The 25034-nt window shown below is 45.5% G+C and overlaps 1 protein-coding gene and 1 non-coding gene across 2 annotated transcripts in view; one reads left to right on the top strand and one right to left on the bottom strand.

The window, feature by feature from the left end:
• Positions 1-25034, top strand: part of LOC126094757 (serine/threonine-protein kinase RIO2) — a 105721-nt gene that overhangs the window by 64046 nt on the left and 16641 nt on the right. The window lies entirely within an intron of this gene.
• Trnaa-cgc (transfer RNA alanine (anticodon CGC)) lies at positions 14275-14347 on the bottom strand. Its single transcript has one exon. It is a non-coding gene; the product is annotated as a tRNA-Ala (tRNA).

The raw sequence follows: 25034 nt of genomic DNA, 5'->3' as shown, positions 1-25034 counted from the left end.
ATGGTCGGCGAAACCATGGTCGGAGCAGGAAGGCGATAAAACGTAATGTGAATGTGAAGAAGTCTAATTGGCGGATGAACTACTGGTCCGTGGCAGAGAGGTGACACAGTTCGATGGAACTGGAGCTGTGTGTGTGCTGTCGCTGTCAGCACTGCGGTCGAGTCGTAAGGCTGCAAGCTGCTCGTACGAAACTACTGCACGGTCGTGTGTCGGAGCGGAAAGATACTCACTCGTCGAAGCAGAAACAGCAGATGTGTTGGTCGTACATTGCGGAGGTAGTGAAGAGGGCAGCAAAGCAAGGGGCACTGGAATGTGGCTGGTTATGCCATGGTACAGAAACGAGGTGTCTGGAACTACCAAGGAAAGGTGGCAGCGGCGTAGAATTTCCACTTGAGGTGGCGTGATGATGACAGTTGTGACATCTGGGACATAGATCCATGTAGCGTGATCGTCAGGGTATTAGTTGTAGCTGGTAGTAACGGTGAAGGATCGTCAGCAGTTGGAGGCGGAACATTGACAGGAGCATCTCGTTGCATGTAGTGCTCGGTCGGTGTCGGCTGCAGCATGTGTATGTCGCAATTTGCTTACGTAGCTGTTGCAGCTGTTCAGACGAAAATGTATGCCGTGAAGCAGTCTGCTGTGTATCACTGAGTAAGATGGGGTCGAAATCAGAATCTGTCTCTATCAAAGGGTAACGTGACTTACAAGACAAGGTAGGCGGCACAGTATTGACTAAACAGTTCGAGTAGAAGAGATCGTGTGTGCTATCGCGAATGTGAAACTCGGTACTCGGTGACGGCGGAGTGAGAACACGTTCACTGCTATATGAAGCATTGATACGGCTGAAATTGTCTCCTGGGGTGGGTGAACAAGTTGCGGGCGCGATCGAGTAGTGAACGATTGGGCGGTAAGCGTGCGTAGTCTTGGCGAGGTGTTGGCAAGATGCGGGTGCAGTAGCCGTGGCAGGATGCTATGTCGCACAGCTGTTTGTTTTGACTGGGTCGAGGTCAGTGAGCCAGCAGGTGGCGGGCATGACGTAGCTGTCGGTAGCAGTCGAGCAGAGTCGGTGCGGCTAGGGTGCTGCGTAGAGGGAGGCGTGGTACGTCCAGTGTTGCACTGAGAAACAGCCGGCATTGTCGTCAGTGTAATTGGTGCATTGTCGTTGATCGGTAGGATGTCCTTTTGAAATTGTTCCTGTGATGTTGGTGACAGGTGCTGAATTAAAGCGGCTTTTGCTCTGGTGTACAAGTGCGTAGAAGCGGCGGAAAAGTTGGTGCAAACATTCGAACTCTGGAAGATGGGCTGTGCAGAAACCGGGTCGAACGAATTTGCGGAAGACGCGGTAGCCATGACGGGCGTTTGTGAATTCGACCAGGCATGCGATTTAGCCGTAGTTCAGAGTTCGTGCGAACTGGGATTTGCAACATAGTCCCCATTTGTTGCAGTACATTGTTTGGCATGATTGTCCGATATCGAATCATTGTACAAAGTTAATTCAATACACAAAAGCAAGTCAAAGTAGTCGAAATTAATTGGTGAAGGAGCACTGCACTGTCTGGAAGTGAAATTACCGACGCGTTGAGCAGGTTTCCACGGATGACGTGTGCGCCTCGGTCGCATTGTCGATGTGTGAGAAGGTGACGAAAGTTACCAAAAAGCACAATTCACACAAGAGTCGGGAATTTACACACTAATTACACTTCCTGTACACTGCATCCAGATGCGGCGCGATGCGAAGTCGATGGACGTAGAAATCCGTCAAAGGGTTGCTGCATCGTTTGTCTATGGTGATGTTCCACTACACGTTTCTGGCGTCGTAAGTGGCATTCGTGAGCGTCGGGGTCAGCAGTGTGGGGATCGGGATGTTGCGTACGGTAATATCAAACCCAACATTAAGTATTCGCTCGTTTATAATGAATTAACTTTATTTTGATCATGTTGGTACAAACACATCCGCTTGGATACAGAGTTCGGAACACACTAAGATCAACAGTTTTCAAAGAAGTTCGTTCTCAAAGATGAGACGGTCGACTCTTGCAGTCGATAACCGCCACAGTGGCACGGGTCTGGGGTTCTGATCACCATCCACATCTGATCCTTTTTTTCTGAACTCCAGCTTTTCCTTCTACCGCCTCTTCTCCGGGCCCACTTATGTACTCCTTCACGGTGGATTCCCTCCCTCCGCGACTCTGTCTTGACCTGTCACAAGGCCCAAAAGATTTGACTCGTCCTGAGGCCCTCTGCCACCAGTTCTTCTGAACTCTCGGCATGTTTCCGGGTTCAGAAGTAGTCTGTACTGAAGGCTCAATGACTGTCTGTTATGTTGGCCTTACTTACGTTAATGGGAGATATAATGAACTCTATTCCTTGCCCCGTGGATTCAGTGTATTATCTGTGGAGATGGTAACCAACTCTTGTGATCTTGACCATATCCGATCCTGAGTCAGTGAGTCCTTCCTCATCTGTAGTATTTTGTTGAGCAGTTTACAAGCTCTTACAATCCCTTTGTCCTGAATATCCAGGATGCTCCTTTTTGGCCTTAAATAATCACCTGGCAGTCTTTGTCTGGACCCTGAGTCATGTTGGGATCTTGGGGACTAAACTCGCTGACTGGCTGGTTAAATTGGATAGTGGCAAGCTGCTTCTTGAGATCGGTGTTCCAGAATTTGACCTTCAATCAGTATTACACTGTCAAGTTCTATAGATGTGGAATGTGGAATATTATACTCTGACTTTGCTGAACAAACTACAGGCAGTAAAGAAGACCACTAATTTGTGGATGCCCTCCATGCAGGCCTCTCATAAGGACTCCAGTATTCTTTACCGGCTCTGCATTGGCCATATTTGGCTGGTACATGGTCATATCCTCCATCGCCATTGTCTGCCCCACTTTCATTGTGATGCCCCTTTGACGGTGGTCCACAGTTAGCTGTACATGCTGCCTTGAGGCCGACTCATTACCCATGGTATTAGTGGATGGTGCCTTAGTGGCTGACGAAGTTGTACAGTTTATTCGTGAAGAGATTTTTTGACACTCTCTTTAAGGGAGGATACTTCAGCCGTGTTGGCCCGTGGAGGGGTTGGCAGGACACCCTGTTGCCTCCTCTGCTCTGAAGAGGCAGTGGCTGTTTGGGCTTGGTGGCCCGCACTAGCACTCACCCTAATCATTCTGGTTCCTCTTCACCCTTCTCACGTGTTCTGTTTGACTTTTGTGTTCTTCCTCTGTTTTCCTGTGCTTCTCTCTCACTGTCTGTTTCACTAGTCTTTTCTGTGTATTGTTGGGTAGGGCACCTTGTGGTAACCCATATTGACAACCTAGCTTGTACGTAGGACATTTATTATGGTTTCTCCTGCTTTTTCTATGTTGCACTATTTGTTTTGGCTAACCAATATTTGGTACCAATGTCAGGGTTTTACCTCCACTTTTTCAAAATTTTTTCAGTCTGTGGGGAAGATCATCCAGTACCCAGCATGGTACACAGTCCAAGTGCTGAGGATCTTATCTGGTACCTGTACAGTGTTAGTCCCCCCTCCCAACTGTGCAGAGCACACACAGTTGATCCCTGAGCTGCTACCTCTCCACACTCCATTTGGGGGCACTGTGATTCCAGGCTGTGGCTGTGAAGCCAGGTGGCCATTGCTCTGCTTGTGTGGTACCCATGGGGAGAGTTCTGATTCAGAGCAAGCAGCCTTAATATGGTACAGGATTTGATTTTTCACTGGGACTTGATGCTTCAAATGGCTGAAGAATTATGTGGAAACTAGAATTAAGGGGGCCACTTTCAGCAGCATATACTTCATGAAAACTCATTATATGAGTTACCACATGTCTACTTCAGTTGTGGATACAGTGGCCCTCCCCTATCTCCAAAAACTTGTTACCATAATTAAGTAGCAAAAAATCCAGGAACTTAAGGTCTCAAATTGCCTCTCATATTTTGCAACTCTGAAAAAGTGTGATCGCTTATACTTTGGCCCAGTGGTATTGTTCTTGTGGTTCCAGCAGGTTCATCTTCAGAAACCTGGACTCCATGCATCAGGCCAGAGGAGCAACATACTCTTCCAGCACCTTCCAGTGGCAGGGCTTCCGTTAGGAAACCGTCTGTACAGGTTGTCAGGCGGTCAGGATTTGGGAGTTGGTGTCCAGGTTGATATTAAATGAGAACAGGAAATTTGGTCAAATAAAGAGCATATAATTCAGTATATGGAATAAATGGGGCACGCCTAAAAGAGAGAGAATTAACTGTAGAAGTAGGCAGTGGGAGAAGCTGCGGCTCATGTTAAGTTTTGTTGATGGCAAGTCATGGAGTGCAGTGCAGTGCAGTGCAGTGCCAGAGACTCTGTCTCCCAAGTGAGACATCTGCTCTAATCAAGGAAAGATACTCACTCGTCGAAGCAGAAACAGCAGATGTGTTGGTCGTACATTGCGGAGGTAGTGAAGAGGGCGGCAAAGCAAGGGGCACTGGAATGTGGCTGGTTATCATTGTGTGTGTGTGTGTGTGGGGGGGGGGGGGGGGGGAGGAAGGACAATGTTCTGCTCTGCAGAACCCTCCAATGACCACACACATGGCCCACCTCCAAATGCTTACTATTGGTTAAACCAATGGTGTGGATTTGCCAGCAAATTCAGCAGAGGAGGAGTAATCTCTTGTCATTGGTTTTAACTAGGCAGAACTGATTGTGCTGAGAGTCGATCAGCTTGGGTCACACAGGCACAATAGGAGTTACATTGGGAGAAAACTTGTAAGGACTTGTCTGGGGACTCTGAAATAATTTTTTAAAACTAAATCCCGAACTATTCCTTGCTTACCTGTTATCGTATTCCTTGCTTTCCTGCTACCATCTACACCTCTCTTTGGAATTCAACAGACCAGCAACACAACCCCAGTCAGTGGCTCATTGAGCTATGGACTGCAGGGTGCAGGACTGCTCACTCCTTTTCAGTTCCTACGCCCACAGCTAATAAACCCTCGCAAGGATCCTGACCTACTGTAATGGTTAAAGAGAAAAGAAATAATCATCAGGAGACAAAACTACTCCAGTGATCCTTGAAATCCCCTCCCCCCCCCTCTTGATCCTGGGGATTCCAAATCCCCCCTCCCCAACACCATTGGACCCTGAACTTACGTGACACACAGTGGTGTGTGATATGTCCTCTTGGTCCCCTCAAGCCTAACCAGGACACCTTTGCAACAGCAATGCAGGTGCAAATGACTCCAGCGACCACCATTTTCAACTTGTCTTTACCTCTTTGCAGGGCACTTGAGATGGCTACCTTTATCAGACTACTCTTCCCTCTCGTTTCTCACAGTTGACAATTTCATGCACACAACCCCATGTGGGACATGTGTTAGATTCCTTCTGATTGAGATGGTCACCTTAATGTGAAAACTCTCTTCATCCCTTTCTCATACTTGGAGGTTTCATTCTTAACCCTCCTGTGGATCATCTGGTATGTGCCTTCTGATTGATTAACTTTTTTCCGATCTTGATCAGTGTCTCCTCAATGACAGTACCCCATCCCTGTTAACACCCTTGGCACATATTTGCTGTTGACCATGTGATCTGTTCCCCCAATCTCATGGTTTTGTTACAATGTTTGCAATACTATGATCTTAGTGACAGTGATCACTTTCTGATGATGCTCTCTTTTGTTTGCTACTGCCGAGCAAGCCACAGCTCCAAAAGAATGGCATCCTTCAGGGCTCTCTGCGGAGTGTTACAAACACACTTCCTTATCTTGGGCTAGAAAGGCAGGTTATTAAGATTTAGGTGAGTTCGAATGTGGTGTTATAGTCAGCGCATGAGTTGATGGGACACTGCATCTCCGAGGTAGTGTTGAAGCGGTGATTTTCCCATGCGACCATATCACGAATGTACTGTGAATATCAGGAATCTGGTAAAACATCAAATCTCTGATATCGCTTTGGTCAGAAAAAGACCCTGCAAGAATGGGACCAACAACGACAGAAGAGAATCATTCAACATGACAGAAGTGCAACCCTTCTGCAAATTGCTACAGATTTCAATGTTGGGCCATCAACAAGTGTCAGCATGTAAACCATTCAACGAAACATCGATATGGGCTTCTGGAACCGAAGGCCCACTCGTGTACCCTTGATGACTGCACGACACAAAGCTTTACGCCTTGCCTGGGCCCATCAACACCTACATTGGACTATTGATAACTGGAAACATTTTGCCTGGTGGTCGGATGAGTCTTGTTTCAGATTGTATCGAGCAGATGGACGTGTAGACAACCTCGTGAACCCATGGACCCTGCATGTCAGCAGGGGACAGTTCAAGCCGGTGGAGAATCTGTAATGGTGTGGGATGAGTGCAGTTGGAGTGATATGGGGCCCCTGATATGTCTATATATGACTGACGGGTGACATGTATGTAAGCATCCTATCTGATCACCTGCATCCATTCATGTCCATTGTGCATTCTGATGGACTTGGGCAGTTTCAACAGGATAATGCGGCACCCCACACATACAGATTTGCTACAGAGTGGCCCCAGGAACACTCTTTTGAGTTTAAACACTTCCACTGGCCACCAGACTCCCTAGACATTAACATTATTGAGCATATCTGGGATGCCTTGTGACGTGCTGTCCAGAAGAGATCTCCACCCCCTTGTACTCTTAAGGGTTTGTGGGTAGACCTGCAGGATTCATGGTGTCAGTTCCCTCCAGCACTACTTGAGATATTAGTCGAGTCCATGCCACATCTTGTTGCAGCACTTCTGCTTGCTCGCGGGGCCCCTACACGATGTTAGGCAGGTGTACCAGTTCCTTTGGCTCTTCAGCGCATATGTTGATGGCTTTTGCATGCGATATATAGCTCCTGATCTGTAGCATTGGCGGAATGCCATTTCCAAGGACCCACCCAGAGGACCTCTGCTTGGATCATTACCCACAGCTTCCAATTTTCTTATGTGAAAACTCAGTCTGTGCATTTGTTTTGTCATACCATGGTTCATGCTCAGCCAGAACAGTACTAGGGTACTCAGCACTTGTTGTAGTTAAGCCCCAATTTCTGGGACTCCTCTTCGATAAAGAAGTGTTTGGCTGCACCAAGCTGGTTAACTTAAGAGAACCTACTTGGAAAAGCTTAATGTCCTTTGTGTCCTTGGAATGCGGATCACACTGCTTTACTCATCCCAACTGGACTGTGATTGTCAGGTTTATGGCTGAGTGGCATCTTCAGCTTTAAATTATTGGACCCCATGCATCATCATTGACTAAAGTGGGGTTCGTAACTCTCCCATTCTGATGGAACCAAGTCCTGTTCATTTACACAATCACCATATGACAATTTTCTGATTGTCCAATTTATACCACAAATTAAGACTGATCTATTACAAGAACCTAAGTTTATTACCTCTTCTGTTTGGGAGTATGGGAGTGCTAATGTCATTTACACTGATGGCTCTAAAACTATGAGTAGGATGGGCTACCCTTTTACATACTCCGCTGTTCAGGAACATCATTTGTTGCGAGAAATTTGTAGTGTTTTTAAGGTGGAGCTGATAACTATTAGCAAAGCCCTTTTGTTGTGGTATTCAGTCCAAAGATAGGTTTGATGCAGCTCTCCATGCTATTCTATCCTGTGCAAGCATTTCCATCTGCAAATAACTAAAGCAACGTACATTCTCCTGAATCTGCTTACTGTGTTCATCTCTTGGTCTCCCTCTAAAATTTTTATCCAGCCTGTCCCCATCCCCCTCTCCTCCCGTACTAAATTGGTGATCCCTTGATGTCTCAAAATGTGTCCTATCAACTGATCCCTTCTTTTAGTCAAGTTGTGCCACAAATTTCTTGTTTCGCCAGTTCTGTTCAAAACCTCCTCACTACTTATATGACCTACCACTCTAATCTTCAGCATCCTGTATTTTACGAAACAGACCTCTCTCAACCATGTTCAATTTGTTGTGACTCGGTGAGCAGTGTCCAGACTACTGATCAGTTCTACTTGTTATACTGCCTCTCAGTTATTTCTCTTCATGTCTCAAGTTGCATGAGTATCTAGAGGAAAGAACTGGTTGACCATTTGTCTAGAGATGTGATTACGTGCCCAACATTCCCTCAGACAATCCTTCATGCATATTTGTGATTGCAAATAAAACCTCATCCAGAGACAGAACATTGTTAGGCAGGCTGATAAACTGTACCTATAGAGGAGACCACAGTTGCATGGCACTCTTCCTTACGTTCCTCCTAGAAGGAATCCACTATTACTTGTCACTTGCAAATTAACCCATAGGTTTATCTGACATAATGAGTCGCACCTGTGCTACAGTTGCAGAGCCTTGCAGACAGTAGCTCGCATCCTGGTGGAAGACTTCAGAAATCTTTGCCTCTAATTACAGCAGATGACGTACAGACAGTTGAACTGGTTCTTCACTCCCTTTGAGATAGTAGTTTTTATTCTCCGACCTAATGTGTTAAACTTATTTCAGGGGTGTGGGCAGGGTTGTTGGGGTTTTGTTATCTTTCACCGCTGCTGGGCTGGGCCCACTTGATCCTGCCTCCTATGCCAGCCATCCCAATCATCCCTCTTTCTCTGTTTTCAATTACATTCAGATGCAGTTGCCTGTTTTTCTGCTGCACCCTATTTTACTTTTTTAGGAATAGCCCTTGATGTAGCATTCCAACTTAGCAAGACTGTAAGTGTTTCTTATCCTCAACACTAGCTGATGACAAAAGGGACAGATGAACAGCTAAAGTTTTCTGGGCACAAAAACGTGCAGTAAGTTATATGTGGTGTGAACTCAAGAACTTCCTGCAGAAGCCTGTTTAGGAAACTAGGGATACTAACTACTGCTTCCCAATATATTTATTCCTTAATGAAATTTGTCATTAAAAATATATCACTTTTTCAAACCAACAGCTCAAGTCATGGAATCAATACTAGAAATAAGAATAATCTTCACAAGGATTTAAAGTCACTTAGTCTTGTACAAAAAGATGTGCATTAGTCAGGAACACACATTTTCAGTAACTTGCCAGCAGCCATAAAAAGCTTAACAACCAATGAAATTCAGTTTAAGAGAAGCCTAAAGGATTTATTGGTGGCCAACTTCTTCTACTCCATTGATGAATTTCTTAGTAAAACCAACTGATTTGTATATAACTTCTGCACAATTTCAGTGCAGTAATGTGTTCACTGAAAATTTGTGTGTGTGTGTGTGTGTGTAAGTATAATCTAACTTCTGCACCATTTCAGTGCAGTAATGTGTTCATTGTAAATAAGTATTACAGTAGTTGTATTACAGGTTTATTACCTTATAAATAAATAAAAAACTTTTTTATTTTAAATTCAGTGCATTAGTATTTGTAAAATGACTCTTTTAGTGTTCATTAAAAAATGACGATCATTCCACTTGGGACCTGTGGAATGGTACATTAGCTTACTTGTTTTAGTTGTAAATATTTGTCGTGTATTGTTGTTTTTCTGACATGTTCCACATCCTGGAGGACCTCCTCGCTACGGATCAATTGGAATGAAAGTAAATCTAATCTAATCTGAACAGGTTTTTGTGTTTCCTTTGAGAGTAGGTTCTCTTATCACTTTTAAGACTTAGACTGTAATGGATCAGAGAGGGACAGTTGTGGAAGGGACAACACCAGCCACAGGCCGAGGCCCGGGGAACACTTGACTGCAGCCACCCACCTACCACCTGGTTATTTTTGTCACCTTATTTTAATATTGTTGGTCCTACTAATGTTCATTATGATTTCATGCTTTTCAGTTTTACTGATATTGGTGTCCTCTCCACACACCTAGAAAGAATTATTTATTTCATCACACTGCATCGGGGCAGTGAGGTTCAGATGTCAGGGAATTGCTTGTCCCTGCAGATGAGCCCTGAGGAGCCTTCATCTGCACTGACCTACAGACCAGCCTGACTCATATGCTTTTACCTCTGTTTGAATTATTTACTATCTTTGGCATCAGTACAGATTTCAGTGCCTCAGTTGTATCACTCCTACAACACAACTTGATCAAAGTTTTGCCCGGCATCACTTACTCCAGATTGGCTACCCCCTTGAAGTAGGGACTGATGCCATCACTGTTTAGTCCCTTAACCCCCAACAAACCAACCAACCTGAGCTAAGAGACAGTATCCAGATCACTCTCTGGAGAAAAGTGGTTAGCTGATTTATCCCATAATTTGAAAAATAATTAGGGTATGCAATAGTTGAGGACACTGGTCAGCATTGGTTACAATATTGTGTTACCTACAGTTTGACTGTTTCAGGTTTCTGGTCTGATGTTTGTCAAGTTTCATTTCCCATGTCATGTAATTTATTGACAGCAAACTCTGTTGGAGATATTGTCCATTGTTATCAGCAGCATGTTGCACAGAGTATTACAATTAAATGACCTAAAATCCAAAATGACAAGCCTTTCTAGCTAAGCATTTATTTGTTATGCTCATTGAAGTCAAAATAATTAGATTTCCAGGCTCCACATTTCACTTTATTGTCTATCAAATTACTGTCAAAATACTCTTAGTAATTTGATAATTTGATTTTGTGAAAACTGGTAAAAAAAAAAAAAAATCATCAGTGGAGTGTCATTGCTTTCATATTATAACTGCTCTGGTCCAAGCTCTTCAGTTCTTAAATTGGTTCAGACGCTATTCCTGAATTGTTGTTGTTGTATTGTATGAGCGGTTGATTTAATTTCAATGAATCATTGTATGAGGGTTTTGTTTTACAATGACAGTGTAATTACCAAACTATTCTTCTTGCGTTACGGCCTCCGTAGGACCACGGGTAGCCCCTTCGTGGACTACATTTTCCTCTTCGTCTCCCAGAACCTCTTCATTCTTTCTCTTCTTCTCTCTCGCTCTTCTTTCGAGATCTTCAATGTCCGTTTCTCCTGTTGGCTCCACTGGTGACACACTAATCTTTTCCTGTATTCTTCTGTCATTGATCTCCAGCAGTGGTATTTAATGTTTTTGTCTTGTTATAGGCGATCCTCAGTCCCACCTTTCTGGCTACCTTATTTAAGTTATTGAGTTGTGTCTTTGCATCTTGTTCTGTCTCACTTACTACTGCTATGTCATCTGCAAAGGCTAGGCTGTCCACTTGAGCCCTGTTGTCCTTTTTGTCCCCCACATGGGTCTTTGGTATTCCCATTTCCTCGTTTATTGCTCTCCACTGCCTGATCACTTCGTCCAGTGCTATATTAAACAACAATGGTGACAATCCATCTCCCTGTTTAACACCAGTCTTGATCTCAAATTCTTCTGACAGTGCTCCTCTGAATCTCACCCTTGCTTTTGTGTCTGTCAGAATTTCTTTTGTGAGTTCTTGTGTAGTTCCATCAAGTCCTCTGTTCTTCAGGATAATAACAAGAGTCTGTCTGTTGATGAAGTCCACGAAGGTTATTACTGTTTTTTTGTTTTGTAAAGCCCTATGTTCTATCAGTTGCTTCAGGATAAATATAACCGTTGTTCTCCAGATCTGGTGAATTATGTTGGTCATGTTGCCTATTGCTTTGTTGCCTCCCCACTTTATCATCTCGGCTGCTATACCATCTTCTCCAGTTGCCTTATTATTCTTTAGATCGCTTGTGGCATGTGCGACTTCATCCCTGGTTGGAGGGCGTGGCTCACTCTCTTCTGTGTCAGTCCCCAGTTCCAGCTCTTCTTCAGGTGGTTCACAGTTCAGCAGGTCATGGAAGTGCTCTGCAAAAATCTGACAGTTCTCCTTCACACTAACTGCCAGCTCCCCTTTCTTATCTCTTATTAACAGTTCTCTACCCTCGTATCCAATTAGACTCCTTTTGAATTTCCCGAAAAGGTGTCTGCTGTTGTTTTTTCCGAAGTTGGACTCAATCTTGTCCAGTTCCTGCTTCATCTTCTGTCTTCTGGTCCATCTTATTGTTCGGGCCGCTTCCTTTCTTGCTCCTAAGAAAACTTCCCATTTTTCCAGGTCCTTCTTGCCGCTCCAGTCTCTCCAGGCTTTCCTGTGAGTCTCTACCGCTTCCTCACATTCCTTGCTCCACCACCAGTGCTTCCGTTTCTTTTCTTCCTTTCCCCATAGTTCAGCCTGTTTTGCCATATTTCGCTTCATGTCGTCCCATTCATTGAATGATTAAATTCCTTCTTCATATCTGGATCGATGTGTCTTAATTTGTCTCTGTCTACCTTTATGTTTTCCGTTCTTCTTTTCGTCTGTGGCAGTCTGTCCCTGTTTGGAATCCAAAGGCACTTAACTTCTGTAAGATAGTGATCCAATTCTATTCTTGTGTTCTTCAGGGTGTATACGACATGGGACAACTGGAAGATCCGGGAGAAACCCAGTAATTTTTTCATCCAGGAGAAAACCAGGAAAAACCCGGGAATTGTTTAGAATTCCGTAAATTTTTCATTGTTTTCATTTTCAGTTAAATTTTTGTGATTTTGACTGGTAAGAACCAATACTCTAACAAAGGATATTACTGTATCCAGCTACTGCAGAATAATACTGCAGCAACAAAACATGGAGAGAGAAAAAAAAAAAAAAATAAATAAAACTTAAGTTGCAAAGGAAATGCGCCATATACGACAACAAAACACAGTGCTCATACAAGCGTCTGCCAACAGCACAGTGTGTCGAAGGCTTAGGAAGAATATGCAGTGCTTCATAATAACATATTGCCTCTGATGAGCATGATGTGACAACTGTTTAGAGTCGTTTGAGCAGTTGCGGACAGGCTCTTGCGCATGCGCAGTTTAGTCGCGTATGAGTAGCATCTTCTCCCGCTTCTGGTTACAGAAGTGTGGCTGGGCGCCACTACCTAATATTTCCCTGGTTCGGAAATACAGTAAATCTGGGGCTGATGCACAGAGCAGTCAGAGTTGTGGTGTGGAGGTGGGTTGTCTCCATATGACCCGTGTTTACATTCAGTGATTTTGTTGTTTCATCTTCGTTTCTTGCTCTCATGTTAGATGATGATGAAACTGATTTGTGGCCGGGAGCTATCAAATGAATTAAAATATGTTTGCTGAGTAATGGAAGGGTAAAATATGTTGTTAGTTTCAGATTTTATTTCCACTTTTCTGACAGTCAAGCTTTAATCGCATTGCAGAACAATGCATTTATTTTTGTCATTTTGCTAAAGAGATTTGGCTTTTATTAATATTTTCTGCTGAGGCAGTCAGTTTATTTGAAACAAAGCGTTGAATTTCACACTATTGGCTGGTTTCAACTGTTCACTGCATTTCAAGTGCATGTTTGTCATTATACCATAGTAAAGAACCAAACATGAGATAATACAGCACTGGTACTCCAAGAAAATGTACATCCAAATATGGACATACGAATGCGCACTTTAAGCTGAATTATGCATTTTAGTGTGGTTCACGAAATTCCGATGCTCTTGAAGTATCCTCTGGTGTCTTGTTTCTTTTATGACATAATGTAAGATCTTTTAATGTTTTACATGTACGAACATATGGGCTTCCTGCATCGTCGTAGCTGCGCAAGCGTGATGATGTGGCGCTCTCTTGCAACTGCTGAAACGAACCTATTTCTAACAGGTCACGGGAAAATATTGCAAATGGTGGTTTGAAAAGCTTTACATTCAAAGCAAATTTCCTTTTGCGGAAGATGAACTATGTGCGAGAATGTACGATGAATTTCCTAAATCACAAAGCATTGGACTCCATTTAAAAATCAACTCTTTGAGGACGACCATTTAGAAGAATTTCGAGCCCAGATCAGACATTTACGTCATTATTAAAAATTTTACTGGCACATTTGTGTGATGTATCTTAATTTAACCTATGAACTATTCTTATTTGTGTGTTCGTGCTAGTTAAGAGTGGTCTTGCTATTGGCTGACTACGTCACGTGTCCTATGCTGTCATCAGTGGGCGAGATCAGGTGACATGAACTATGACTGGCTTACACAAGCGCATCGCATTCTCGATTTCAATGCTTCGGAAAGTGACATGTGGTGTTTTGTGGAATTCAAATTTATACCCTCGTAATACGAAAATATGCAGCTTACATGCCCCTCCTTCCGGGAGTTTCGTTTTCTAAAGTGCTGGGAAATTCTACGTTGGAATATAAAACCATAAACATTCAAAGGATTGATGAGAGGAGGAGGAGATTAGTGTTCAACGTCCCGTCGAAAACGAGGTCATTAGAGACGGAGCACAAGCTCGGATTAGGGGAGGATGGGGAAGGAAATCGGCCGTGCCCTTTTAAAGGAACCATCCCGGCATTTGCCCGAAGCGATTTAGGGAAATCACGGAAAACCTAAATCAGGATGGCCAGAGACGGGATTGAACCGTCGTCCTCCCGAGTGCGAGTCCAGTGTGCTAACCACTGCACCACCTCGCTCGGTAAAGGATTGATGAGTTTTACAGTACCGAGGAAGAGTATACTGTCACTTAACAATGAATAAGTGTATTTTCAGCCGGGAGAACGTGAATTTTTAACCGGGAAATCTGGAAAAAATCCTGAGCTTTGCGTTCATGATTTCTTTAGCATTTGCCCAGCTGATTGCTATGTGGTCAATTTGGAATTCTCCAAGGCGGGTGCATGGGTTTGTCCATGTCTTTTTCTTACATGGTTTGGCCCTGAAGTGTGTTGTCATCAATCTCATTTTGTGTTCTCAGCACAGTTCAATTAGTCTTTCTCCATTTTTGTTTGTCCGCTGGTGTGCAGGGTATTTGCCCACTGCTCCTTTGTTGCTTCTCTCTTCCAATCTGTAGATTATAATCTCCTACGAGTATCTTTACATGTCTATATGGTATGTTTTTCAGTGTATCATCTAGCTCTTCCCAGAAACTATCTGCAACTTCCTTGTCTTTTCTGTTCTTGTCATTTGTAGGTGCGTGTCCATTTATTATTGTATACTTTTTGTTCCCTGCTTGAAATGTCAGGGTTTCTGACCTGCTCTTCATTTCAGTTATGCCATCCTCGTATCTCTTGTCTACTATGAACCCTGTACCATAGCATCTAGGTGCATATCTTTCCTTTCCCACTTTAACTCCTGGTTTCCCCTTCAGTATTATGAAGCCTTCTGACACCACTGCATCTTAGTCAGTGTATCTTGTTTCTTGCCTAGCTAATATTCCGCTGCTTCTCTCTTTCATCTCATCTATTACCTGTTTAAGTTTACCAGTCTTAATCATTGTCTGTGCATTTATGGTTCCAATTCTGAAAGTCTTTTTAGTTTTAATCTTCTTTGAGGTTCTTGGGAGCTCCGACTCTTCCCTTATGTACTTTCTGGCAGGTCCCCCAGAATTAGAGTGCCTGCTTGCGTCGACCTTGGTCAATGGGGGATTGTCCCCCTGGGGTAATCTCGATTCCGTAGTGTGACCCATTCCATGAGCTAAAAAAATTTTTTTTTTGATGGGACGGCTCGTCTCCATCCAGTTATACGACTAAAGTTGTTAGCCCCAGAAGATGTGTTCATGCCGCCCCTGACATGGGGACACAGACGCCTTTGGTAGCTGCCCCTAACATGGAGTACAGCCGCTACCTGATGTATTTCAGTGGCTCTTCCACTCTCTCTACCGTTGGGAAGCGACGTTCCTCTTCCGCCTTTGAAACCATTGGCCGGGCTTCATCTGTAACCCTAGGTAGGGACCCTACCTGGGTGCTACCAGTTGGACCCAGGTTTTTTTACGAGGTTGTTACTCCTCCCCCTCCTCCTTCCCCATGATTTGCGAGATGGGGCCCTGGGCTTGGGACAGGCAATGGCGGAGTTAATTCCCAAATTCTCCATAAAGGAAACAATGTTGCATATTTCTTTAACCTGTTCCTTGAATTGACACATCAGAAGTGCCAAGTGTGGAAAGAAGCTATCAGTAATGGGGCCAAGAGAATTGGGAAGGGGGTCTGGGGGCCCTGTCCTGGAATTTTTCTTTAAATTGTCAATAAAAATAGATTTGAAGGCTAATTGTAATACTTGAAAAGTAAAAATGTGGGCTTTTAAATCCTAGTAAGAAAGAGAAGAAAGGGTCTAGAAGAATAAAAATTAGATAAAAAAATGGTGATTTGAAACCAGTGTTCTTTATACACAAACAACTGACTTTACTTTGTAAAGGATAAAAGGTGTAACACTCTGCAGACACGGAATAGAGCACTGAGTATGTCACTGGTCAGTTGGAAACTGTGGTTGCAGTTGCTAATGACGTGTTCAAAAGACCTGATATAGTTGTGAACACATGAAAAAGAGGGCCAGTAAAAAAAATACTCTGGCAGAGTATTCGTGATTTCAAAAGAAACAACTATTAGCATTTACATTCATTTATCTATCCACAAAAGAGATTAAAAAAAATTGCAAGACTTAATTCAAACGCCACTCAGTTGCTTGACACTTGTCAGTGACGTTACAGTGTGAAGATCACTACACCATTCCATAAAATTTCAGGCATGCAGCCACATAAATTTCACTTCTTCTAATATTGTGGCTGTGTATCAGCCAGCCATCTTCAGAGTGAACCAAGGTGACTGACACTCCAACATTTACTCCATCCTTTTAAAATCGCAGACCACACTACTGCACATGCAGCCATGGGTACACAAGTCGCCAGGGATTTTGATCAGAGGCTGAGAGGTATATCATTTGTGTGAAATTAGATCTGGCTGCACGGTCGATCCACACGGTGATATTGATGTATCACTGCATGCTGCACCATTGCAACATCTTTGTGAGTTTATCACAGAAAGTCCCAGATTCCATATTTGTCCAACCTTAAGCCACTACCTCTATTAATTAAATTCATCGCCAATTGAATTTCAGTTGTTTCTTTCCCCACTGAGTCACAGAAAGATGAAGTCAACGCCAAAATTGTACACGATAGAGTACCCAGTGCTCTGCTGCTGTCAATTTATTAGGTTGTAAGAGCCAGGTGTACCTGTGTTGTTCTGTGCATCTCTCATGGACTGTACATGTTGTCTGTCCAATGTATGAACGACCACACTCACAGGGGGTCGTATAAACCCCAGGCTTCCGAAGCACCAAATCATCTTTAATGTAACCAGGAGTGTTGCTGTCTTTGGTCGAGGGCAAAAAATCACTTTCACTTTATGTTTGCTGAGGATCTGCCCCATTTTTGATCATAGGCTTGCAATGTACGGCAGAAAAGCTGTGGATTTAAAACTTTCGTGTGTTCTGCATTCCTGATGCTCACTGTTGGTTTCATTTGTAGTGCCTTATGTATCTGCTGTGAAGGGTACCCATTGGCTTCAAAAACTCTCCTAAAGTGTAGAATCTCATTTAGATTTTCAACGTGATTTGAGGAGAAGGTGCTGGAATCTGCTAGCTTGAAGCCCACAGTATTTCAGAGGTATGTTGAATGGTTGTAGTGTGGCCTCATGGTGAAGATAAATTAAAAGAATTTTTAAATCATCTGAGTTCTATCTGTAGACAAATTCAGTTCATGATGGAAATCGAAAAAGATGGGTGCCTCCCATTTTTGGGACATCGGATTTACATTTATGTGCAAATGGCTGCCACCATCCTCCGCAGACGATAAGTGTTTTCAGAACTCTTGGTACACAAAGCAGTCTTGAGGATGAGATTCTACACTTTAGGAGAGTTTTTGAAGCCAACGGGTACCCTTCACAGCAGATACATAAGGCACTACAAATGAAACCAACAGTGAGCATCAGGAATGCAGAACAACACACGGAAAGTTTTAAATCCACAGCTTTTCTGCCATACATTGCAAGCCTATGATCAAAAATGGGGCAGATCCTCAGCAAACATAAAGTGAAAGTGATTTTTTGCCCTCGACCAAAGACAGCAACACCTCTGGTTACATTAAAGATGATTTGGTGCTTCGAAAGCTTGGGGTTTATACAATCCCCTGTGAGTGTGGCCGTTCATACATTGGACAGACAACATGTACAGTCCATGAGAGATGCACAGAACAACATAGGTACACCTGGCTCTTACGACCTAATAAATTGACAGCAGCAGAGCACTGGGTACTCTACGGTGTACAATAATGTTGAAATTTTAGTGTCAACTTCATCTTTCTGGGACTCAGTGGTGAAAGAAACAATTTAACTTCAGTTGGCGATGAATTTAATTAATAGAGATAGTGGCTTCAGGTTGGACAAATATGGAATCCAGCACTTACCGTGATAAACTCACAAAGACATCACAACGGTGTAGCTCGCAGTGATACATCAATACCACCGTGTGGATCGATCGCGCAGCCACAGATCTAATTTCACGCAAATTATATACCTCTCAGCCGCTGATCAACGTCTCTGGACTTGTGTACCCGTGGCTGCATGTGCAGTAGCGTGGTCTGCGATTTTAAAAGAACAGAGTAATTGCTGGAGTGTCAGTCACCTCGGTTCACTCTGAAGATGGCTGGCTGATATACAGCCAAAATATTAAAAGAAGTGGAATTTATGCAGCTGCACGCCCAAAATTTTATGGAGCAGTCGTTACGCTGCGAAAATATGGGTTAATTATTAAATTTGATACCAGCCATTTATGGTTACATTAATATTAAAACACCCAATGACTTCCCTCATTAGAGTTTTGCTTTACAGTTTTAATAAATTTGCTGTTAAAGTAAAGCTTAACCTACAAATTGTTCTAGGGTAGCAATGCACTATATGTGGAGGGGAGTGTGGAAGTTAGCAGTTCCAGACTTTCTGATGTTAATATCAACAATATTAGAAAAATGTTGGGTTGTTTCACAATAAAGATGACATTGAGTTGTAGACAGGCACAATGAAAAGACTGTTTCACATTTAATTTTTATCCAAAGCCTTTTTCAGGGAAGAAAGCACACACAAGCAAGCACATCTCATGTGCACATGTCAGCCATCTCTGGCAGCTTGAACCAGAATTCAGCTGTCACAATGAGTGACAATCTGGAGTGGGGCAGGGAAAGGAGAGAGAGAGATAGCAAGATATAGGTGGCGGTGGAGGGGGGTGGGGGGATGAGATGAGAGCACTGCCAGGCACAGTGTTGGGATGCTGTGGGGCTAGGTATTGAGAGTAGAAAAGAAGAGCAGCAGGGATGGGGAAAGAAAGGAGAGGGAACCACACAGTGAGAGTGAGGGCACATGAATAGCGAGGAGGGAGTAGACCGTGAAGGGGAGCGGGATGGAAACTGTTGGACGGTAGGTGTTGAGACAGTAAATTATCATAGGCTGAGGTGTGAACAATTTTGGGTGCGGAGAATGTGATCTGAGGATAACTCCGTATCTGCAGTTCAAAAAAGCTGGTGGTGGAGGGGAGGATCCAGGTTGTGAAGCAGCCATTGAAATCAAGCATGTTATATTCAGCTGCACTTTGTGCCACAGGGTGTCTACCATGCTCTTGGCCACAGTTTGGCAGTGGCCATTCATTGTGGTCTTTCACTGATAGCCTGGCCCTGATAGTGTACGATAAGCCTGTAATGGGATTGGGATAGGAAGTGCTGGGTGAGTGGATTGAGCAGGTGTTACACCTGAATCTTCCAAGGTTGGGATTGGCATAGGGATAGACTAGGATGTTGTGGAGGTTGGGTGGGCAACAGAACACCACTTTAGGAGGGATGGGAAGGATGTTGGGTAAGATGCCCCTCACTTCAGGGCTCGATGATGGATCTTGATGAAGGTCGTGGTTCAGTTGTTCATTGGCTGATAAAGATGACACACCTTTGTAACTGGCTCTTGGGAGTAGTGGGGAAATGGCACATGAGGTACGCTTGCAGATTAGGTATGTTGGTAGTTCCTGTCATTGAAGGCCTTGGTGAGACCTTCAGCATATTGGGCAAGGGAGGTCTGGTCACTGCAGATATACCATGCTTGGGTGGCCAAGCTGTATAGGAGGAATTTTTTGGTGCGGAAGGGATGACAGCTGTTGAAATGCGGATACTGTTTGTGGTTGATGGGCTTAATGTGTGGATGGAGCCATAAGATAGGTGGTGATCAAAGTCCAGGAAGGGGACCTGCTGGATTTGGGATGACCAGGTGAAACAGATTGGAGAGAGAATGTTGATGTTGTGAAGGAATGAAGATAGTTTTGTCTTCTCCCTGAGTCCAGATAGTGAAGATACCATCCACGAGCCTGAACCAGACCAGGGTTTTGGGATTTTCGTAGGCCAAGGTTTGCTCTAGATGGCCCATAAACAGCTTGGGATAGGAGAGTGCACTGCAGATGCCCATGGCTGCACTGCAGATTTGTTTGTATACCTTCTCTTCAAAGAAGAAGTAGTTGTGTGTTAGGATAAAGTTATTAAGGTGTGTGAGGAATGAGGTATTGGGGTGGGAATCTGAAGGACATTGGGAAATGTAATGTTCAATAGTAGCAATATCATGGGCATGGGGGATGTTGGTATATATGGAAGTGGCTTCAGTGGTGACAAATAGGGATCCAGGAGATAAAGGGATAGGGATGGTGGAAAGACGGTTAAGGAAATGTTTAGTATCTTTGTCGTGGGAGGTTAGATTTTGGGCGATTGGTTGGTGGTATTGGTTACTGAGGGTTGAAATTCTTTCAGTGGCATCCAGGATTGTTGGGTTTGTTGATTTTGGTGAGCATGTAGAAGGTGAATGTGTGGGGTATTGTAGGGGTGAGGAGGGAAATGGATTCAGGAGAGAGGTCCTGGGAAGGGCCGAAGGCTTTAACCACTGTGGACTTAGGGATCACTCTGGCAGAGTTTGTGGATGAAGGCGTCAGATAATTGGCAGAGGTCTTCTGCCAGGTATTCTTGGAGATTTGTGGCTACAGTGTAAGGAACCTTTGTCTGCAGGTAGGATGAGTAGGTCAGGATTTATTTTGAGGTTGTACCTGGCTGTCCTTTTTTCTCCCCCCTGCGGGTCCGGGGATTAGAATAGGCCCGAGGTATTCCTGCCTGTCGTAAGAGGCGACTAAAAGGAGTCCATCCCCCTCACGGGGGTAGTTAGCGCCTGCGTCCGGAGACGGACGGTTTCACGACCTATAATCGTGGTCTCTTTGGTTCTTCACTTCTCGTTTCTTCCTTCCTTTTGTTGGTCCCTTTCTTTGCTCTTCTCCACCTCACTGTCTTCCTTACTCTTTCCCTTGACTTCTCCTTGCCTTCTCATTGCCTTTTTCTCCTTGCCTTCTCATTGCCTTTTTCTCCTTGCCTTCTCATTGCCTTTTTCTCCTTGCCTTCTCATTGCCTTTTTCTCCTTGCCTTCTCATTGCCTTTTTCTCCTTGCCTTCTCATTGCCTTTTTCTCCTTGCCTTCTCATTGCCTTTTTCTCCTTGCCTTCTCATTGCCTTTTTCTCCTTGCCTTCTCATTGCCTTTTTCTCCTTGCCTTCTCATTGCCTTCTTCTCCTTGCCTTCTCTGGTCTCCGCCTCGGCGTTTGAGACAGTCTGTCCTCTTTCTCCCTCTCTCTCTTCTTTTTCCTCTTCTTCCTTCCTCCCTGTGCGTGTCTGAAGGCCGACCCACGCGTTCGCACGCGTAGCCGGTGACGGGGTAACGCGTAAGTCCCCGCCCTGGGTAGACATGTAAGGCACGCGCGTACCCCCTGGTAAAGGCCAGGCCCGGGGAGGGGTGATTGCCTGAGCTGATACCTTCTGACCATGCCGATTGGTCCCTCCGTCTGTTTCTCGGGAGGTGTGACCTGAGGTGTAAACATTCACCTAAGGCGGGAGTGCCCTCTGAGAGGGTCCCCACAAGGAAGGAGCGCGCCATCGGAGACGCTGGCAATCATGGGGGATTCCTCCGCAATGGATTCTACTCCATCGCTTTCGACTTCGACCCAAAAACGGAAACGTGACCAGCCAACAGTGACAAAAGTAATACCGCCTGCCCCACAGTTCCTCGTAGTTTCTCGCACTGAGGACGGAAAGGATTTTTCCTCTGTCAACCCTTTTGTTATTCAGAAGGGCGTTGATGCCATAGCCGGATCTGTCAAATCTTGTACCAGGTTGCGTAACGGCACCTTATTACTCGAAATTGAGAGTGCCTTTCAGGCACAAAAACTGCTTCGGGCCACCCTCCTGTACACGTTCCCTGTCCGGGTGGAGGCCCACCGAACTTTGAATTCGTCTCGTGGTGTAGTGTATACTAGCTCCCTCGACGGATTGACTGACGAGGAGCTTCAATCTTTCCTCGCTGAGCAGGGCGTGACGGCTGTCCATCGGGTCATGAAAAAGGTCAACAACGACCTTGTACCGACCCGGACACTCTTCTTGACCTTCGATAGTGTTAAGCTGCCATCGCGCATCAAGGCGGGCTACGAGGTTATTTCTGTTCGCCCCTATGTCCCGACACCTACGCGCTGCTACCAGTGTCAGCGTTTCAATCACACTCGACAGTCTTGTTCCAATGCGGCTAAATGTGTCACTTGTGGCAGGGATGCCCATGAGGGTGACTGTCCACCTCCGTCTCCTCATTGTGTGAACTGTCAGGGTGACCATGCCGCATCCTCCCGCGACTGTCCTGTCTATAAGGACGAACGTTGCATCCAAGAAATTCGTGTCAAAGAGAAAGTGTCCACCTCGGCTGCTCGCAAGCTATTGGCTAGTAGGAAGCCCACGCTGCTCCCAGCGGGGAAATATAGTACTGTCCTCGCCTCTCCTCGGACTACCCGGGAGGTCGCAACCCAGACATGCGATCTGACATTCAGCACCACGGTCGTCCGTTCGGCCAGTGCTAAGATCGCGCGGTCGACGTCTCCTCTTCCTCCCATCACACCACAGACACCAGCCACTTCCTCAGCTTCTGCTAAGTCGAAGACCCCGAAGTCAGATGCACGGTCCTTCAAGAAGGAACCATCCCGTGCAGACTTCCTCCGTCCCTCGACCTCCCAGCCTTCGACCGGTACTTCCACCAAACGTCCTTCCAAAAAGGCGCATAGGAAGCACAGTTCTCCTTCTCCGCCACGGCGCATCTCTTCTCCTGCGCCACCCAGCGGTTGCCGCCCCAGGCCGTCATCCGTTTCGCCTGGCCGCATCGCCGGTAGCCGTACATCTGGCCGTTCACCGGCGGAGGAAGCTCCCCCTCCCGGCCATCCTCCCGAGATGGCCGATGACCCTATAGACCCAATGGACGATGACTGTCCGCCTACTGATAGCGGCGGCAGTGCTCGCTCGAAGCCAGGCCCTAAGCGGCCTTCGAGGTGACCCCTTCTCTCATCTTCCTTTTCTTACGATGGCACTTATTCACTGGAATATTCGCAGCATTCGCTCCAACCGAGAGGACTTGAAGTTGCTGCTCCGCTTGCATCGTCCGCTCGTCGTAGCCCTCCAGGAAACGAAGCTACGCCCATGCGATCACATTGCCTTGGCACACTACACCTCTGTGCGTTTTGACCTACCCCCTATGGTAGGAATCCCAGCTCATGGAGGGGTTATGTTGCTGGTCCGGGATGATATTTACTACGATCCCATCACGTTGCACACCGGCCTGCAGGCAGTCGCCATCCGCATTACTCTCCCCACTTTTACGTTTTCCTTTTGTACCGTTTACACTCCCTCTTCATCTGCCGTTACCAGGGCAGACATGATGCAACTTATTGCTCAGCTACCTGCACCGTTTTTGTTAACTGGAGACTTCAATGCCCACCATCCCCTTTGGGGTTCTCCAGCCTCCTGCCTGAGGGGCTCCTTGTTAGCAGACCTTTTCAACCAGCTCAATCTTGTCTGCCTTAATACTGGCGCCCCTACTTTTCTTTCGGACACATCTCATACCTATTCCCATTTAGACCTCTCTATATGTACTCCCCAACTTGCACGCCGGTTTGAGTGGTATGCACTTGCTGATACTTATTCGAGCGACCACTTCCCGTGTGTTATCCATCTCCTGCAGCATACTCCCTCTCCGTGCTCCTCTAGTTGGACCATCTCCAAGGCAGACTGGGGGCTCTTTTCTTCCAGGGCGACCTTTCAGGATCAAACCTTCACAAGCTGCGATCGTCAGGTCGCACACCTCACGGAAGTCATTCTCGCTGCTGCTGAATATTCCATCCCTCACCCTACTTCTTCTCCACGTCGCGTACCGGTCCCCTGGTGGACCGCAGCATGTAGAGACGCTTTACGTGCTCGTCGACGTGCTTTACGCACCTTTAAACGCCACCCTACAGTGGCGAATTGTATTAATTATAAACGATTACGTGCTCAGTGTCGTCGTATTATTAACGAAAGCAAGAAAGCCAGCTGGGCTGCTTTCACAAGCACCTTCAACAGTTTTACTCCTTCTTCTGTTGTCTGGGGTAGCCTGCGCCGGCTATCTGGCACTAAGGTCCACTCCCCAGTTTCTGGCTTGAAGGTCGCGAATGAAGTCCTTGTGGCCTCTGAGGCTGTCTCCAATGCCTTCGGCCGCTTTTTCGCCGAGGTTTCGAGCTCCGCTCATTACCACCCTGCCTTCCTCCCCTGCAAACAGGCAGAGGAGGCTAGGCCACCTGACTTTTGCTCCTCGAATTGTGAAAGTTATAATGCCCCATTCACCATGCGGGAACTCGAAACCGCACTTGGCCGATCACGGTCCTCCGCTCCAGGGCCTGATTCTATTCATATTCAGATGCTGAAGAACCTTTCTCCTGCGGGTAAAGGTTTTCTTCTTCGTACATACAATCGCATCTGGATTGAGGGACATGTTCCCGCATGCTGGCGCGAGTCTATTGTTGTCCCGATTCCTAAGCCGGGGAAGGACAAGCACTTGCCTTCCAGTTATCGACCTATCTCACTTACCAGCTGTGTCTGTAAAGTGATGGAGCGAATGGTTAACTCTCGATTGGTTTGGCTGCTTGAGTCTCGACGCCTACTTACCAATGTCCAATGTGGATTTCGTAGGCGCCGCTCTGCTGTTGACCATCTGGTTACCTTGTCGACCTTCATTATGAATAACTTCTTGCGGAAGCGCCCGACCGCGGCTGTGTTCTTTGATTTAGAGAAGGCTTAAGACACCTGTTGGAGGGCGGGCATTCTCCGCACCATGCATACATGGGGCCTTCGTGGTCGCCTCCCTCTTTTTATTCGTTCCTTTTTAATGGATCGACAGTTCAGGGTACGTGTGGGTTCTGTCCTGTCCGACACCTTTCGCCAGGAGAATGGGGTGCCACAGGGCTCAGTTTTGAGCGTCGCTCTGTTC

This window comes from Schistocerca cancellata, chromosome 8 (genome assembly GCF_023864275.1).
Source record: "Schistocerca cancellata isolate TAMUIC-IGC-003103 chromosome 8, iqSchCanc2.1, whole genome shotgun sequence".
In the NCBI taxonomy this organism is placed as follows: Eukaryota; Metazoa; Arthropoda; class Insecta; order Orthoptera; family Acrididae; genus Schistocerca; species Schistocerca cancellata.
This window is presented reverse-complemented; position numbering and strand designations above follow the sequence as displayed.